This window comes from Staurois parvus, unplaced genomic scaffold (assembly GCF_062004578.1).
Source record: "Staurois parvus isolate SC_StPar_1 unplaced genomic scaffold, SC_StPar_1.0 ptg001642l, whole genome shotgun sequence".
NCBI lineage: Eukaryota > Metazoa > Chordata > Amphibia > Anura > Ranidae > Staurois > Staurois parvus.
Window position 1 is genome coordinate 1,787,877 of NW_028319438.1, and position 19,876 is coordinate 1,807,752.

Consider the following 19,876-nt stretch of genomic DNA (forward strand, 5'->3'; position numbering starts at 1 on the left):
CTTCTGGGTACTCCGGTTTCCTCCCACACTCCAAAGACATGCTGGTAGGTTAATTGGCTCCTGTCTAAATTGTCCCTAGTATGTGTATGTATGAATGTGAGTTAGGGACCTTAGATTGTACACCCCTTGAGGGTTAGGGACCTTAGATTGTACACCCCTTGAGGGTTAGGGACCTTAGATTGTACACCCCTTGAGGGTTAGGGACCTTAGATTGTACACCCCTTGAGGGTTAGGGACCTTAGATTGTACACCCCTTGAGGGTTAGGGACCTTAGATTGTACACCCCTTGAGGGTTAGGGACTGATGTGAATGTACAATATATATGTAAAGTGCTGTGTAAATTGACAGCGCTATATAAATAATAAATCATAGTATTTTGATATTTGCATAACTCCTCCCAAGTACCAGCCCACTGTTTGCTTCAGGACTGGCAGCTCTTAAGAGGAGTACTGAAGCCGGGAGCTGTGATGTTTTCAGGAAGCTATGTCCAGCTCCTCCCGCCAGCCATGATCTGCATGCACTGCATAGAAAAGCACAGAGGCTCAGTGATGATGTCAGTGCTGCTAAAATAAGGTTTCATTTTTTTTTTTTTAAATTTCAGTTTAATTTCAGAAAGGAAGAACCAGGGAAGGCAAAATATGAGCAGATTAAACTTCAGCTTTAAGCGCCCCTTTGTGCTGAGCTCTTAGGCTCAATGCATTCATTTAGGGGGCACTTGGAGGGCATCTGCGATACCAGGCAAACCCCCCCCCTCTTTTATCTCCTTTGTACCAGACCTCACACATACATCCGGGAGCTGCTGAATTCTGAATTTAAATTGCACTTCTCGGTCTGTGCCCCCCCCTTGATTTTCGCCCCTCGTACATGGACTATAGAAGGCAAGGAGCCTGTGCCCACCCGGGTAATGCTGTCCCATCTCTAGGTGCTTGGTACAAGCCTCCCTTTTATTGCGTGGGTTGGCAAGGGTCTGGCACGTGTTGTCACCCAGGGAACGCGCACCCCCCCACCCCCCCTTTACCACCCCCCCTTTACCCTGAGCCTTCCCATTCTTCAGCATCACTGTCAGCCCAGCTTCTCTCCCTATCCCTGTGCCCATGTGTGTGCCCACCCCTCCCGGGGAAGCTGGTGAATAGCTGGAGGTGGGAGCGATGGAAGGAGGGGGGGTGGGGGGGTGAGTGCGGAGAGAAGGGAGGGGGGATGCTGGTAGTTCTTTATTCCATAAAGGGGGAGGGGAGCAAGAGAGAGGGATTTCAGAAGGGGAGGGAGGGCACAGATATAGGTAGACAGAGGAACAGAGAGGCACAGAGAATACCAAGGACAGCGACCGCCGGCGTAACGGTACACTGAGCATGACCGAATGAATGGGAGATGATCATACCTGTCTATTAGGAAGGGGGGGTCCTGATATCTGTGTATTAGGATTGTGCGGTGTCCTAATTCCTGCCTAACAAATGTCAGCGCCTTAAAGGACAGGGGATGGCTATGTTCTCATTTTTGGAAAATGTCTGTGTTCTGATATCTGTGTATTAGAGATGCCTGTGTATAAGACAATGCCTGAGCACTGTGCCTTTGACCTGAATTCTGTGTCGTGATGTCTGTATATAAGATACGTCTGTGTCGTGATGTCTGTACATAAGACATGTCTGTGTCGTGATGTCTGTACATAAGACATGTCTGTACATCAGAGGCGTCTTTCTCGGTCCGGTCCTCGGGGAGCGCTAATATTCCCTTTATAGAGTCCCGGGAGAAGAGATCAGAAGATAAAAACTTATTAATTATCAGAGATGTGGGGGCTGCAGATGGGAACACAGGACCTGCTGAGCCCTGAGGACTGAAAAAAAAACTTGTCTCCTCGTATCTGTGTATTAGAGAGGTCTGTATATTAGAGAGATCTGCATCTTCATATCTGTATATTAGACAGGTATGTATATTAGAGAGGTCTGCATCCTCATTTCTGTATATTAGAGAGGTCTGCATCCTCATATCTGTATATTAGAGAGATCTGTATCTTCATATCTGTATATTAGAGAGATCTGCATCCTCATATCTGTATATTAGACAGGTATGTATATTAGAGAGATCTGCATCCTCATATCTGTATATTAGAGAGATCTGTATCCTCATATCTGTATATTAGAGAGATCTGCATCCTCATTTCTGTATATTAGAGAGATCTGCATCCTCATATCTGTATATTAGACAGGTATGTATATTAGAGAGATCTGCATCCTCATATCTGTATATTAGACAGGTATGTATATTAGAGAGATCTGCATCCTCATATCTGTATATTAGAGAGATCTGCATCCTCATATCTGTATATTAGAGAGATCTGTATCCTCATTTCTGTATATCAGATAGGTCTGTGTATTAGAGGAGTCTGTATTCTAATATCTGTATAGTAGAGAGGTCTGTATCATCATATTTGTGTATTAAGAAGGTCTTACCCTGGTATCTGTATATTACAGAGATCTGTATCCTCATATCTCTATATTGGAGAGATCTGCATATTAGATAGATCTGTACATTAGAGGAGTCTGTATCCTGATATCTGTATGTTAGAGATTTGTATCCTGGTATCTCTATTTTAGAGAGATCTGTATCCTGATATCTGTATATTAGAGAGGTCTGGATATAATATAAAGATATGGGGATACAGACCTCTCTAATACACAGATATCAGGTATCTGTGTATTAGAGAAGTCTGTATCCTCACATCTTTATATTAGAGAGGTCTTTATCCTCATATCTGTATATTGAAGAGGTCTGCATGTTAGATTTCTGTATATTAGAGGAGTCTGCATCCTGATATCTGTATATTAGAGAGGTCTGTATTGTCATATTGGTGTATTAAGAAGGTCTTACCCTGATATCTGTATATTAGAGATCTCTGTATATTAGAGATGTCTGTATCCTGATATCTGTAAATTTGAGACGTCTGTATCCTGATATATATGTATTAGAGAGGTTTATATCCCAATATCTTTATATTAGATAGGTCTGTATCCTGATATCTGTATATGAGAGAGTGCTGCATCCTGATGTATGTGTATTATGGAGGTCTGTATCCGGATGGCTGTGTATTAGAGAGGTCTGTATCCGGATGGCTGTGTATTAGAGAGGTCTGTATCCTGATGGCTGTGTATTAGAGAGGTCTGTATCCTGATGGCTGTGTATTAGAGAGGTCTGTATCCTGATGGCTGTGTATTAGAGAGGTCTGTATCCTGATGGCTGTGTATTAGAGAGGTCTGTATCCTCCTATCTGTGTATTAGAGAGGTCTATATCCTGATGGCTGTGTATTAGAGAGGTCTGTATCCTGATGGCTGTGTATTAGAGAGGTCTGTATCCTGATGGCTGTGTATTAGAGAGGTCTGTATCCTGATGGCTGTGTATTAGAGAGGTCTGTATCCTGATGGCTGTGTATTAGAGAGGTCTGTATCCTGATGGCTGTGTATTAGAGAGGTCTGTATCCTCCTATCTGTGTATTAGAGAGGTCTATATCCTGATGGCTGTGTATTAGAGAGGTCTGTATCCTGATGGCTGTGTATTAGAGAGGTCTGTATCCTGATGGCTGTGTTTTAGATAGGTCTGTATCCTGATGGCTGTGTATTAGAGAGGTCTGTATCCTGATGGCTGTGTATTAGAGAGGTCTGTATCCTCCTATCTGTGTATTAGAGAGGTCTATATCCTGATGGCTGTGTATTAGAGAGGTCTGTATCCTCCTATCTGTGTATTAAAGAGGTCTGTTATCTAATGTCTGTGAGCAGCACTTACCCCCGCTTGGTATAACGAGTTCTCTGTTTTTGGCCTCGATTCTGTGAAGAACCTGGTCCCTCTGACACACCTGGTCAGGTAATGAGATGCTATATGTAAGGACAAGTATTAGTATCCTGCACACCCCTATATTAGGGCATTAGGAAATAAGCACCAGGCTTCTTCATTGTAAGTAAAGAACCTATATTGTCACAGGACAAAAGTAAATAGCAATGCACACATACAATATACAGGTATACAGTATACAAGTGGAAGAAAGGCTTCACTCACAGTAAGCTGAATGAGGTAATGACAATGTTATAGTGGCTCAGTGTAAAGCACTATACCGCTAAGCAAGATAATCCAACAATGGACAGCATTAGCAAGGCACAATATTATTAATGATAAATAGTCCCTCGGTAGCCCCTTTGCATCCAATGGTCAATAAATGTCTCAGGGTGCATTCCGTATATATCATTCTATCTACATATACTGTATATATGTATTTTGAGAGAGGAACCCTGGCTACTATTAATTCAGTTCATGGTCCCTTTGAGGTGTTGGATCCTGACTTGTAACCTTTAATCGGCTAATCGGCGGGGCCAAGGCTTTAAGGTGGTGCACATTGGTACCATCCCTTTAAAGCTCTGCATGCAGTGATTTTGGACTACTGGCTAGATAGGCAGTCTCCCTTTTTCCTGATCTGCTAACACAGCAACAGCCACTCACCAGTCCTGGAAACACAGCAAACCTCAATCTGGACACTCGCCTGCCTGCAACCCTTCTGGCTCTGCCATCAGGGCACTCCGGTCCTCAGGAACCTGGTCCTCAGCACGCCAATCTTTGGTTTGCTACTGGTGAATGCACACACAGGTGTGCTCAGAGTACAATCAGTGAATGAGCACACAGTAGCGAATATATGCACTTTCCAGTCCCCTTCAGCAAGAGAAGGTTCTCTCCTCTATAGCCCAGGAAAAACTGCTACTTTCCCCTCCTGTTAAGAGTCTACACCTGGGAATTGTAGTCCATCAGTCCAATTACTCTTATGCAAGATCCTTTTCTCAGACTATATTTCCCACAGTCCAGTGCAGCCTGCATCAAAGCCTCTCAAGTCCTTCATGCCCACCAGCTCCCTCTGCTGGATGGATGCTGAATGGCATTGAAAGCCAACATAAGAGTCTTGTTTAGGCACACAAAGCAGCTGCAGCGCAGTGTCTTCATAGGTGCTCCCTCAGGTCAACTAAGAACCTGGCTACCTGTGAATAAGGGATGTCTGCATCCTGATGTCAATGTATTAGAAAGGTCTGTGTATTAGAGAGGTCTGTATCCTGATATCTGTATATTAGAGAGGACTGTATCCTGATATCTGTATAAAATAGAGGTCCATGTACTGACATCTCTGTATTATAGATGTCTATATATTGCAGATATCTTCATCCTAATGTCTATACATTCAAAGATACATAAACCATGATGTCTGTGTATTAGACATGTCTGTGTCCCAATAACTGTATATTAGAAATCTGTATCTGTCAGTTAACCCCTTCATGACCTGATTGCTTGGATCAGTCGGTCTCCTTGTTCTCCCTGTGGATGACAGATCTTCGTAATGTCTATTACAGGTCACAGGTCTTCGTCTCATATCTATTGGAGCTCAAAGATCTTCATCTGATATCTTTTAGTGGTCACAAATCTGGGACTGATGTCTATTAGAGGTCAGATATCTGGGTCTGATGTCCAATGGAGATCACAGATCTGGATCTGATGTCTATTAGAGGTCATAGATCTTCTTCTGATGTCTAATAGAGATCACAGATCTGGGTCTGATGTCTATTAGAGGTCATAGATCTTCTTCTGATGTCTATTAGAGATCACAGATCTTCTTCTGATGTCTATTAGAGGTCACAGATCTTCTGATGTCAGGTAGAAGTCACAGACCTTCATTTGATGTCTATTAGAGGTCAAATATCTGTGTATGATGTCTATTAGAGGTCACAGATCTTCTTTTGATGTTTATTAGAGGTCATAGATCTTCATCTGATGTCTATCAGAGGTCTCAGGTATTCATCCGATGCCTATTACAGGTCACAGGTCTTCATATCATATCTATTAGAGGTCAAATATCTTCATTTGATATCTTTTAGAGGTCACAAATATGGGACTGATGTCTATTAGAGATCAGATATCTGGGTCTGATGTCTAATAGAGATCACAGATCTGGGTTTGATGTCTATTAGAGGTCATAGATCTACTTCTGATGTCTATTAGAGGTCACAGATCTTTTTTCGATGTCCATTAGAGGTCACAGATCTTCTGATGTCTGTTAGAAGTCACAGACCTTCATCTGATGTCTATTAGAGGTCAAATATCTTTGTCTGATGTCTATTAGAGGTTACAGATCTTCTTCTGATGTTTATTACAAGTCATAGATCTTCATCTGATGTTCATTCGAGGTTACACGATCTGCATCTGGAATCTATTAGAGGTCACAGATTCCCTTCTAATATTTATTAAAGGTCACAGATCATCTGATGTCTATTAGAGGTCATGGATCTTCTTCTGATGTCTAATAGAGGTCTCAAGATCTGCATGTGATATCTATTACAGGTCACAGATCTTCTGATGTCTATTAGAGGTCACATATCTTTTTCTGATGTCTGCTATAGGTCTCAGGTCTTCGTCTGATGTCTTTTAAGGTAACAGATCTTCATCCAATGTTTGTTAGAGGTCACAAGATCTGCATATGATATCTATTAGAGGTCAATGATTCCCTTCTGATGTCTATAAGAGGTCACGGATCTTCATCTGATGTTTATTACAGGTCACAGATCTAGGTTTGATGTCTATTGGAAGTCACAGATCTTCATCTGATGTCTATTAGAAGTCACAGGTCTTCTTCTGATATCTACTAGAGGTCACAGATCTTCTTAAATTGTGTATTAGAGGTCATAGATCTTCATCTGATGTCTATCAGAGGTCTCAGGTATTCATCCGATGTCTATTAGAGATCTCAGGTCTTCATCTGATATTTATTAGAGGTCACAAATCGTGGTCTGATGTGTATTAGAGGTCACAGATATGGGTTTGATGTCTATTAGAAGTCACAAATCAGGGTCTGCAGTCCGTGTATTGTGACGTTGTTATCTGTACATTAGCAGCATGAGTCTTCTATAGGATTCATGAAAACATTGTATTAGGAAATAGTTGGTTCAGGTAGATGGTGCAGAATACACTTACGTGGTAAAAGGTGAGCTCCCTTTAGAAGCCAATGACAAACTATCTTTTAAAGGGTCAGCCCTTTCTTGTAGAAGTGCAAGTGTGACATAAAACAAATATGTGGTTTCTATTTAACTGTACCCAGCTATGTGCTTCTTTCAGATTAGAGTCAGGTGTAGATATAGAGAAAGAATAGTTCACTGATTGATAGACAATGGAGAATCAAGAGGAAGATGGCTAGATGATGTTGGATGTCCTCCAGACAGGAAACGAGGTTTGTTCTATCTGACTTGCTGCAGCTTCTTATGCACATCGTAAGAAGCTCACAGTGCGTAGAAAATCAGAGTAAGCCATTGCAGTCCAGGAGAGGAGCCGGTACAAATGTGCAAGACTGAAGGAGAAGGTTGGAGGTCAGCTTGAATTACATTATTGTTTCATTTCTTATATATATCTCTTTGGCTCCACTGGTCAGATTTTTGCATTTGACTCTCTAGACATCATCCCAATCGTCTGACACTTGCTTCATTTTTTTACACTAGATCTGTGACGTGATTGGTGCCATTAAGCATAATACTGGCCCTAGAATAAACACAATCAACATTACTGAGACTTGGGTTCCCCACAGAAGGATGGGACCTCTGGGTGCTGCCTGAATGGTGACCAAAGTAGCTCAGCCGGGGAGTGAGGGGACTCTGATGGGGTCACTGATGAGGATTGTGATGTAAGGGGAGACTCCTAAGGTGGACTTTGTTGTAAGAGGGGACTCAGGATAGGGACATAGATGCAATGTACTGGAGGTCAATGGCAAAAATGCTGCTCATATTAAAGGTCAGTGAGAAGTATGCCCCCTACATTGGTGATCATTGGGAAGAATGCCCCTTACAATGGTGGTCAGTGGGAAGAATGCTTCCTACACTGGTAGTCAATGGGAAGGACCCCCCTTACATTAATGATCAGTGGGAATAATGCTCCTTACATTGATGGTCAGTGGGAAGAATGCTTCTTACATTGGTGATCAGTGGGAAGAATACCCCTTACATGGATGGTCAGTGGGAAGAATACCCCTTACATGGATGGTCAGTGGGAAGAATGCTTCTTACATTGATGGTCAGTGGGAAGAATGCTTCTTACATTGGTGATCAGTGGGAAGAATACCCTTTACACTGATGGTCAGTGGGAAGAATGCTTCTTACATTGGTGATCAGTGGGAAGAATGCTTCTTACATTGGTGATCAGTGGGAAGAATATCCTTTACACTGATGGTCAGTGGGAAGAATGCTTCTTACATTGGTGGTCAGTGGGAAGAATGCTTCTTACATTGGTGATCAGTGGGAAGAATACCCCTTACATGGATGGTCAGTGGGAAGAATTCTTCTTACAATTGGTGATCAGTGGGAAGAATGCTTCTTACATTGGTGATCAGTGGGAAGAATGCTTCTTACATTGGTGATCAGTGGGAAGAATGCTTCTTACATTGGTGATCAGTGGGAAGAATATCCTTTACACTGATGGTCAGTGGGAAGAATGCTTCTTACATTGGTGATCAGTGGGAAAAATACCCTTCTTACAGTGGTATTCAGAATACTTTTTTTTACAGACAGCTATAATGACCATTGGTGCTGCTGGTGCATTGGTTTGGGACTATGCAGGTACCATCATATGGGAGGTTAATCAGCCATAGCTTGAGGGACCCCTAGAAACCTCTAGTGAACTTTAGAATTCTAAAAAACCCTGATTGAGAATGGCTGGTGTAAAGTATTGCAGGGTATAGCATTAACAGTGGCATTCACTGGTCTTAATAATTTCCACTTACGCTTGGCCATACAGTGTATGCCAAACATGTGTTAAAAAAATGCAAAGATGGCTCTGGTAGTGAAAGAGTTAAAGGGTTAAAGAACATGATGTTCATATCTGAAAGCTGGTCATAATGTGAAGACTATAATTATAGTACAACATTGTACATTATGAAACTTTGTTATATTGGCAAGTCATCATGGTGGATACATCACTTTCAATGGGTGAGGTAGCAGGAAAAAAAGAATTAGAATGGAAAATAGGAAGTACGGTTAGCTTGGGCTTGGTGGGGTTGGGTGGGGTTGTCTGCCTTGGAGCTTTCGGGGGGTGTAAGACCTCTTCAGCCATAGATGGTTCAATTCCATGAGGAATCCATGGATCCCAAATGACCTTAAAGGATATGTCCAACCTATGATAAAAAATAATAAATGCACATTTTTTTGCAGGTAAAAACTGTGCATTCGTTAGTTTTTTTTGCTACAGAAGCCCGTAAAGCATTTGCACCAGCGATCGCTGGTGACATGCAGGTCTCCAGCAGATCTGTCAGTATACCTGCTTACCCGTATGGGATAATCAAGCAAGCAGATATATGTATAAGTAGAATCAATTAACTACCACGGCGCTCCACAGTGTAGTACATTGAGAACGACAAGCCGATAGCTGCTAAGACTAGTTTCTCATTCAGAGAGGAGTGACCTTGCTGAGCAGGCAAAGCCCCGAACGGCCATGTTTTTTTAAAAATTTGACAGCTGGTGGGGGGGGGAGAAGTTCCTCCACTAGCTGTCAAAGTAGGGAAATGGGAGCTGGTGCTTTATATTTACCCTGAATATGGGTGTAACATGTAACATTTTATGAAAGGTGAACTTATCCTCTAAATTTAGTCATATTATCCGGGAGTCCAATGGACAATGGATTTAACCTTGGATAACTTGGGTGCATCAGGCAACCATGCTTCACAATGGTCTGTTTTGTGTCTCTCAGGACATACTGCATGTCATGAGGTGTTCTGATGCTTTGTAAGACCATCTGGATTCAGATTGTGGAGTGCTTTACCAGGGCTCATGGGTAAAGAGTTTTGGAGCAAGGTTCAACGCATAGCATAGGATTTTATATTTATTTGATATGATGAAACAAACAAAGTTGAGCTGGAAACACCCAAAATTTCCATGTGACACGACCAGAGTCAATAATTATCGCAATGTTTGTTTATCTAAGGCAGGGGCTAACTAAGTCCACCAAGCTGCATCACTTTTGAGCAGACTGGTCCCCTAACCCCTTCCCACCGCATCCCTTTAATAAGGTCTTTACGCCTGTGTGGAAAGTTTAGCCAATCCCGTGACCAGGTGTGTATTTATCACAAGGCAAACAAGGCATTTGCCTAGGGCGGCATTTTCACTGCCCCTCGGAAGAAGAGAATGAAGAAGGGACGCATGCAGCATGGGGACCAGATGGGATCCGAGAGAGGCTGTGGGCTGCTTGATAGTGTATGCAGAGCCCAACTCTCTTTCCCAGTTATGTCTAGATCTGTGAAGGTGAGTGTCTTCTCTCTCTTGATGGGGGGGTGGCCAGTGTATGGGGGGCGGTGGTAGTGGAAAGCTCTCTCAGGTGGGGGGGCAGGGGTGTTGGTCAATATCAGGCTTTCTTCACAGGGGGGTGGTGGTGTTGATTGGTGTCAGGCTCTTTCTGTGGTGTTGGGTGGCTGATTTTGGTGTTGCCTAGGGCAGCACGAAGCTTAAATACACCACTGCCCCTGACCACTGTGATTGGCTGTCAAAGTGGTAATATGATCAAGAGCCGGTCCCACCAACTCCCGATCATTAGTACGGACCAAGAGTTGTCTTTGACAGCCTGGTCACTGTGCTGGGAGTGCACGCTCTTAGTACAGAAAGCTCTGCCGCTCGTGGATACATTTGTGTAGCATGTGGGTGTTAAAGTCCATCCTCTTTGCCACAACACATATGCATAGAGGTTGAAGCAATATGAATCATCCCTTTAAAAAGAAGCAGTTAGCATAAAAAGGTGCTAATTCTAAAGGTCCTCACAGTTCTGTAGCACATCTGCAGGCTTCCCCATACATCTGCATGATGCAGAGAGAGCAGACACATACAGTGGGGCAAAAAAGTATTTAGTCAGCCACCAATTGTGCAAGTTCTCCCACTTAAAAAGATGAGAGAGGCCTGTAATTGGTATCATAGGTAGACCTCAACTATGAGAGACAAAATGAGAAAAAAAAATCCAATCACATTGGCTGATTTGGAAAGAATTTATTTGCAAATTATGGTGGAAAATAAGTATTTGGTCACCTACAAACAAGCAAGATTTCTGGCTCTCCCAGACCTGTACCTTCTTCTTTAAGAGGCTCCTCTGTCCTGCACTCATTACCTGTATCAATGGCACCTGTTTGAACTTGTTATCAGTATAAAAGACACCTGTCCACAACCTCAAACAGTCACACAACAAACTCCACTATGGTGAAGACCAAAGAGCTGTCGAAGGACACCAGAAACAAAATTGTAGACCTGCACCAGGCTGGGAAGACTGAATCTGCAATAGGCAAGCAGCTTGGTGTGAACAAATCAACTGTGGGAGCAATAATTAGAAAATGGAAGACATACAAGACCACTGATAATCTCCCTCGATCTGGGGCTCCACGCAAGATCTCACCCCGTGTGGTCAAAATGATCACAAGAACGGTGAGCAAAAATCCCAGGACCACACTGGGGGACCTAGTGAATGACCTGCAGAGAGCTGGGACCAACGTAACAAAGGCTACCATCAGTAACACACTACGCCGCCAGGGACTCAGACCCTGCAGTGCCAGACGTGTCCCCCTGCTTAAGCCAGTACATGTCCGGGCCCGTCTGAAGTTTGCTAGAGAGCATTTGGATGATCCAGAAGAGGATTGGGAGAATGTCATATGGTCAGATGAAACCAAAATAGAACTGTTTGGTAGAAACACAACTTGTCATGTTTGGAGGAGAGAGAATGCTGAGTTGCATCCAAAGAACACCATACCTACTGTGAAGCATGGGGGTGGCAACATCATGCTTTGGGGCTGTTTCTCCGCAAAGGGACCAGGACGACTGATCCATGTACAGGACAGAATGAATGGGGCCATGTATCGTGAGATTTTGAGTGCAAACCTCCTTCCATCAGCAAGGGCATTGAAGATGAAACGTGGCTGGGTCTTCCAACATGACAATGATCCCAAACATACCGCCCGGGCAATGAAGGAGTGGCTTGGTAAGAAGCATTTCAAGGTCCTGGAGTGGCCTAGCCAGTCTCCAGATCTCAACCCCATAGAAAACCTTTGGAGGGAGTTGAAAGTCCGTGTTGCCCAGCGACAGCCCCAAAACATCACTGCTCTAGAGGAGATCTGCATGGAGGATGGGCCAACATACCAGCAACAGTGTGTGCCAACCTTGTGAAGACTTACAGGAAACGTCTGACCTCTGTCATTGCCAACAAAGGATATATAACAAAGTATTGAGATGAACTTTTGATATTGACCAAATACTTATTTTCCACCATAATTTGCAAATAAATTCTTTCCAAATCAGCCAATGTGATTGTCTGGATTTTTTCTCTCATTTTGTCTCTCATAGTTGAGGTCTACCTATGATGCCAATTACAGGCCTCTCTCATCTTTGTAAGTGGGAGAACTTGCACAATTGGTGGCTGACTAAATACTTTTTTGCCCCACTTTAACAGGATATAGTCAAAGACTATGGGCAGTGATACAAGAGATGGCCAGAGACTGCAGACTTGATAAAAAAGATGAGAGTAGGTTGGTACAGGAGATGGTCAGAGACTGTGGACATGGTACAGGAGATGGTCAGAGACTGTGAATATGATAAAAGAGATGATCAGAGACTGTGGACATAATACAAGAGATGGTCAGAGATTGCAGACATAATTCAAGGACATGATACAATAGATCACAGGTGTCAAACTGGCAGCCCTCCAGCTTCCCATGAGGCATTGCAAGATTGACAGTTACAATCATGACTCCCAAAGGCAGAGGCATTATTATTATTATACAGGATTTACATAGCGGCAACAGTTTGCTCAGCACTTTACAATATAAGGGAGACAGTACAATTACAATACATTTCAGTACAGAAGGAATAGGAGGGCCCGGCTCGTGGAGCTTACAATCTAAAGGAAGGGGGAGGTGATACAAAAGGTGATAACTGCGGGGGATGATCTGGCGGAGGTGATTCAAGTACAGTTCTTAGGTGGAGGTGGGGTAGACTTCCCTGAAGAAGTGAGTTTTCAAAGATCGCCTAAAGGCAGACAGGGTGGGGGCTGACCAGACATGCTGTGGTAGGGAGTTCCAGAGGATGGGAGAGGCTCTGGAGAAGTCCTGGAGGCGAGCGTGGGAAGAGGTGATGAGGGAGCTAGAGAGGAGGATAGCATGGGAGGAGCGGAGTGGGCGATTTGGGCGGTATCTCTGGATGAGGTTGGTGATGTAGCTAGGGGCAGTGTTGTGGATGGCTTTGTAAGCTGTGGTTAGTATTCGATGGGACTTGTAGCTTTGCAACAGCTGGAGGGCCGCCAGTTTGACACCAGTGCAATAGATGGTCAGAGACTGTGGACATAATACAATAGATGGTCAGAGACTGTGGACATAATACAAGTGATGGTAAGCTACTGTGAACATAATACAATAGATGGTCAGAGAGTGTGGGCTTAATACAAGTGGCGGTGAGAGACTGAGAACATGGTACAAAAGATGGTCAGAGACTGCGAACATGGGGCAAGAAATGGTCAGAGACTGTGGTTATAATAAATCAGATGATAAAAGGCTGTGAACAAAATACAGGGGATGGTCAGAGAGTGTGGACATAATAGAGGGGATGGTTAGAGAGTAGGGACATAATACAAATGTGAATGATGGTCAGAGACTGTGAACATAATAGCAAACACTTTTCTCCTGCGCTGGGAAAGAGACCGTCACAGACTGGAGACATACAGTCAGGGGCGGACTGACCATTTGGAAACTTGGACACTGCCTGAGGGCCCGGGGTCAGTAGGGGGCCCCATGAGATGCCAATGGTACCTTTTTAACAAGGCTTTTTTGAGTTTGGGCAAGGACACAGGGACCCCATGATCCCCTATTGCCCGGGGGCCCCATGAGTTGTCAGTCCACCCCTGATTAGGACTATTATTTCTGGTTAAAACTGTCTTGCTGCCGGACAGTTTTACCATGCTGTATCCTCTGCAGTATTTAATTATTGTAGTAAAACTTTGCTCTTTGTCTCTAGTAAATTTAGGCCTAACCTTGCTCATAAAAAATTGTCCTGCGGCTGGCCAATTTTACTCTACTGTATCATTGGTCTCTTAATTCTTGTAGTAAAACACCTGCCTGTATTACATGAGGCTGCTAGAAATCATTGTGATAACAGGGCAATAGGGAGACACAGATTAGTGTCTGCAGGGGCCCCAAGGGCTGCACAAAAAGTGCCAAAGGGCCACATGCAGGCCAAAGCCTCATGTTGGGCACCAGAGCATTAAACAGTGGTCCCTAGGACATTTGTCCCCATTGAAAGATTTTCGCTTATCTCTTTTTTGCAAAAAATCTTTCCAAAACAAAAAAAAAATGTTTTGTCCCTACATGCAGTACACTTGAATGATAGAGAGTTGAAGCTCTTACTGCAGTAAACATAAAGACATTGCCAGGGATATTATAGAGGCTGATTTCACCTTGACCCTTCATTTCTGACCATTGTGAGAATCAATGAGCCAATTACAGGAGCAGGGGATGGGGGTTATGGGTAATCCTGCGTGTAAACGTACGTTTTTCCCATGGTTGCGAAAAGGAATTTAAAAATGTGGCAGTTCTCATAAGTGGCTCGGATACAAACATTGTTTTCAAAAAGTTTCAATTACAAAATAGCTTGTGTGGGATTTGTGTTTAAGTCATTCTTTTTTTTTTTATGGATCTATCAATCCAGGGTAGGAATTAGTGAAAAGAAAGTTATGTATGCCGTACCCTCCCCCCCCTCCATTTAATTCCAATCCTTCCGGCTGCTCTTGCACCTCATTATTCAGTGTGATCCTGTGATTGCTCAAACACACCATAGGCTTGAGTCACCATTCATTAATTGCTGGCTGCGACAAGGATGGCAGCTCTTGTTCCCCCCTCCCCCCCACCCCATCCTCTGATAGAAGAGAGATTTGTATTGGAGGCCAATGTGTGGGATGATTATCTATTTATTGACTAAGAGGAAGTTACATGTAGATATTATGAATGTTTCTAGGGCTGCTGGAGGTCTGATATTATAAAATGCATAATAAAAAGATTTATATGTTCTGTAACAAGCCAAAATAACTTTTCTTTCTCTTGTTAGACCTCATTGTCTCCCCCCCCTCCCCCCATCTTGTGAACTATTTCTTTTTGTCTATTTCCTCATTTACTTCCTCCACTTTACCATGTTGTTTCTCCTTCTCTTCCCTCTTCTTCCCCCCTTTCTACCCTTCCCATGCTTTATCTTTTCCTTTTATTCTAATCTCTATCCCTCCCCTTCCTCTCCATCTTTCTTTTGACTCCTCTTTTCCCCCTCTTTGTCTCTCTACTCCATCCCTCATCTTCCTTTTCCTTTCCCTCTATCCATCCCTCATTTCTTCTTTCTTATCTCTCTCCTTCCATTCCCTTCCTTGCTCTCTCTCCACTTTAATCCTCTTCTTCCAGATTCCCTTCTCCATTTCTCATCTTTCTCTTTATCTCTCTCCTCCATCCCTCCTATCCCCTCTCTCCCTCTCAGTATCTCTTCTTTCTATCCCTATCTCTTGTCCATCATTATTTTTCTATTCATATCTTCTGTCTACCTCTTCTCTTCCCTTTACTTTCACCTCTTCCTTCATATTCCCCTCTCCTCTCCATTCCTTAGCTCCCTCTCTCTCTCCTTTCCATCTCTTAGCTTTCTCTCTTGCTTCTCTCTCCATCCCTCATCTTCTTCTCTTGCTCTCCTCTCCATCGCTCATCTTTCTCTATATTCTCTCCATCCCTCACCTTCCTCTCTCTCATTTCCATCCCTCATCTTCCTCTCTCTCCTCTCCATCCTTTATCTTCTTCTACATCTGCTCCATCCCTCATCTTCCTCTGTATCTTCTCCATCCTTCAACATCCTCTGTCTCTTCTTCATCCTTCATCTTCCTCTCTCTCTTCTCCATCCCTCCTATCCCCTCTCTCCCTCTCAGTATCTCTCCTTTCTATCCCTATCTCTTGTCCATCAATATTTTTCTATTCATATCTCCTGTCTACCTCTTCTCTTCCCTTTACTTTCACCTCTTCCTTCATATTCCCCTCTCCTCTCCATTCCTTAGCTCCCTCTCTCTCTCCTTTCCATCTCTTAGCTTTCTCTCTTGCTTCTCTCTCCATCCCTCATCTTCTTCTCTTGCTCTCCTCTCCAACACTCATCGTCCTTTCTCTCCTGTCCATGTTTCATCTTCCTGTCTCTCTTTTTCAGATCTTTCTATTTCTCCTCTCCATCGCTCATCTTTCTCTATATTCTCTCCATCCCTCACCTTCCTCACTCTCATTTCCATCCCTCATCTTCCTCTCTCTCCTCTCCATCCTTTATCTTCTTCTACATCTGCTCCATCCCTCATCTTCCTCTGTATCTTCTCCATCCTTCAACATCCTCTGTCTCTTCTTTTACCTTCATCTTCCTCTCTCTCTTCTCCATCCCTCCTTTCCCCTCTCTCCCTCTCAGTATCTCTCCTTTCTATCTCTATCTCTTGTCCATCAATATTTTTCTATTCATATCTCTTGTCTGTCTCTTCTCTTCCCTTTACTTTCACCTCTTCCTTCATATTCCCCTCTCCTCTCCATTCCTTAGCTCCCTCTCTCTCTCCTTTCCATCTCTTAGCTTTCTCTCTTGCTTCTCTCTCCACCCCTCATCTTCTTCTCTTGCTCTCCTCTCCAACACTCATCGTCCTTTCTCTCCTGTCCATGTTTCATCTTCCTGCCTCTCTTTTTCACATCTTTCTCCTCTCCATCACTCATCTTTCTCTATATTCTCTCCATCCCTCACCTTCCTCTCTCTCATTTCCATCCCTCATCTTCCTCTCTCTCCTCTTCATCCTTTATCTTCTTCTACCTCTGCTCCATCCCTCATCTTCCTCTGTATCTTCTCCATCCTTCAACGTCCTCTGTCTCTTCTTCATCCTTCATCTTCCTCTCTCTCTTCTCCATTCCTCATCTTCCTCTGTATCTTCTCCATCCTTCATCTTCCCCATCTTTTCTCCATCCTTCCTATTCCCCTCTCTCTTCTCCATCCTGCATCTTACTCTGTCTCTTCTCCATCCTTTATCTTCCTCTGTATCTTCTCCATCCTTCATCTTCTTCTGTCTCTTCTCCTCCTGGTCCTTTTTCCCTCTCTTCTTCCTCTCGTCTCTATCCCTCATCTTCCTCTTTCTCTCTCCTCTACATTCCTCATCTTCTTCCTCTCATCTTTCCATACCTCATCTTTGCCTCTCTCTCCCCCCTTCCTGGTCTGTTTTCCCTCTCCTCTTCCTTTCTCCTCTGAATCCCTCATCTTCGTCTTTTTCCTCTCCTCTTGGTCTCTTTTCCTCTCCTCTTCCTCTTCGTCTCTCTGTGTTTCTTTCTCTGCTTCTATCACACATATTCTTTCTCCTCCTCCCCCCTGGTCTTTCTCTCTTCTTCTTCTTTTCCTCTCTCTTCTTTCCTCGCTCTCTCCATTTGCTCAGAGAAGCCTAAAGCTGTGACCCACTTTTGGTGTTTCACATAAAAATCAACAATGGCTGAATGGGAATTACAGATCACAGAGGCATATATAGTTCAGAAGGAGATGGAAATCATTTTGCCGTTAGATGCTGGCTCCTAAGTCACTGACACAAGTTTTCCAGGTGCTATCTCTGATGGGCTCAGGGGGCTATGTTTGCTTTTTAAATTAAACCCAATAAAACAGTTTAGAGTTTTGCAAATAATAAATGATATAATACATTATTCTACATAGGAATTATGAAAAGGCATAAGGGATTCTGTTAAGATTTATATTGGGGTGTCTGAGAATAGGTGCATTCATGCCAAGGGGTACTTATTATAAAGCAGACCTACAGGTAAAGCAGAGACTGTCTTGCAGACCTGGGTACAGCTCACCTCTATTGAGCTCTCAATAGGCATGTTGTAAATAAGTGTTTTTATTTGACCAATAATTTAATGGGGGGGGCAAAAATCAGTCTTGCACAGGGGCACTTGATGACTTGGCCTGCTACTACCTGCCACAGTAAGCACTAGCCTGCTAAGGCCACTAATATTGCCCTATTATCTTTTTTTAAAGCTCCCCTCCAGGATAAATGTCATCCCATGACAGTTCTCCCTCCCACCCTCTCTATCTGATCGTTGAATTAAAAAAAAAATCCTAATTTGAATGCCCTTTTTATGTACCGTAAGCATTAGTCACGTGACTCTGCAGCCTCAAGTCTACTTCTCTTTTGTTCACTTGATTAGGTCTTTCCTTATGTGTCCACATCAGTGCCTGCATGATGTAGACACTTCCTATTAGATGTAAATCAACCAGGGTTCACTCGGGATCCAGAAAAGCACTGAAGCCAGTAGTGGGGAATGGAGGGGGCCATCAATTCCTGGCTGCATTATACCTCTGGATTTGCAGCCTCCCTTGCCCCAAAATGGCAGCAGCAAGGGATCTGGAGGGGGATTTATGTGGGTATATCTGGCTTCACAAAGCCTAGTAGCATGGGTTAGGGGTGGAAGAAAAAGTTGTGGGGCTTTAACAAAGGTCTGCTTTTAAAGGATCCTAAATCTTTTCACTGCCACAGACATAATTAATATATTGGTAGCAACTGCAGCATATGAAGAAATTCTTGGCCACTAAAGCAGCAGGGGCTTTGTATACCTTTTCTCTGCAGGCTACTGGCCTGTAGTAGATGGGGTACTTCTTCATCCCCCCCCCCCATATGGGTCCTAGGCTTACCTGTCTCTCCAGGTAGGGGGCAGGACCACATGGTGGTTGTCAGGATGAAAGTCAGGGAACAGCTGCTTGCTGATCTTCCCTATGAAGCCCATGAAGGTTTTTATTTTAAAGCATTGCCTATGGACAATTTTTGGCACTGTAGTTTTTTACAGGAGGTTGCATTTTTGAGGCTTTACGTATTTTGTATCTGTTTACTCGTTGCAAGCTCATCTTTTTCATTTAACCCCAAAATTGTGTATTATGTTGTGTTTTGGTGCACTAAAACTACCGTAATATTAGAGCCAGGGGTGGACTGACAACTCATGGGGCCCCCGGGCAATATGGGATCATGGGGCCCCTGTGCCCTTGCCCAAACTCAAAAAAGCCTATGAAAAAGGTACCAGGGGCATCTCATGGGGCCCCCTACTGACCCCGGGACCTCAGGCAGTGCCCAAGTTTCCAAATGGTCAGTTCGCCCCTGATTAGAGCAGCTTGTATGACTGAAAGTTGATTTGATGAACAGTAGCGCAGTAATTGTGTGACATAAAAAAATTGCAGCTGCCATCATTTTATTCTTCATGGTCTAGGCTGCTTTCAAAAAATATATGACGTTTTAGGGTAATCTTAAGGAATAAATTGTGCATTTTAACCTGTGTGAAAAAAATTAAAAAAGGACTCCAGCAGGAAAAGGGCCAAATGTTTGAGTCTAGCTCCACTTTAATACAATGGATACAATTCGGCTATGAGATGCACATGAGACACTAATTCCCTCTGACTCTAAATTTATCTAAGTGTCTCTCAGAAAAGGAACATCTTGTCCTGATTTTTTTTGCATTTTGTGCAGCTGGCAAACACGGACATCAGCCTTTCAACACTAGCCTCTGAAAAGTTGAAAGGGATCCTGGGGTTGATTATTGCTGATATAAACCAATAAAGTTGAATCAATCACATTACAAGACATGCTTGATTGTCCCTCAGTTACATATATTCCAATCTTCAAAAAAAGGTTTACATATACACTCACGATCAATATAGAGTAGAACATTAAACACTTTTAGCTCTCGCTGCAGGCAGGCTTGGATCCTCTACCAGAGGACAGGGGCGGACTGACCATTTGGGAACTCGGGCAGTGCCCGAGGGCCCGGGGTCAGTAGGGGGCCCCATGAGATGC

The 19,876-nt window shown here is 43.5% G+C and overlaps 1 protein-coding gene across 3 annotated transcripts in view; it reads left to right on the forward strand.

The window, feature by feature from the left end:
• The first annotated feature begins 1,232 nt into the window (after positions 1–1,232).
• Positions 1,233–19,876, forward strand: part of NAT16 (N-acetyltransferase 16 (putative)) — a 40,675-nt gene continuing 22,031 nt past the window's right edge. For 2 of the 3 annotated variants that reach the window (XR_016308600.1, XM_089663248.1), the window contains exon 1: positions 1,233–1,338. The gene's annotated coding sequence lies outside the window, so the exon portion shown is untranslated. Of the gene's footprint in view, positions 1,339–1,902; positions 1,922–19,876 lie in introns of those variants that run through there. The other variant, XM_089663249.1, reaches the window with a different exon arrangement.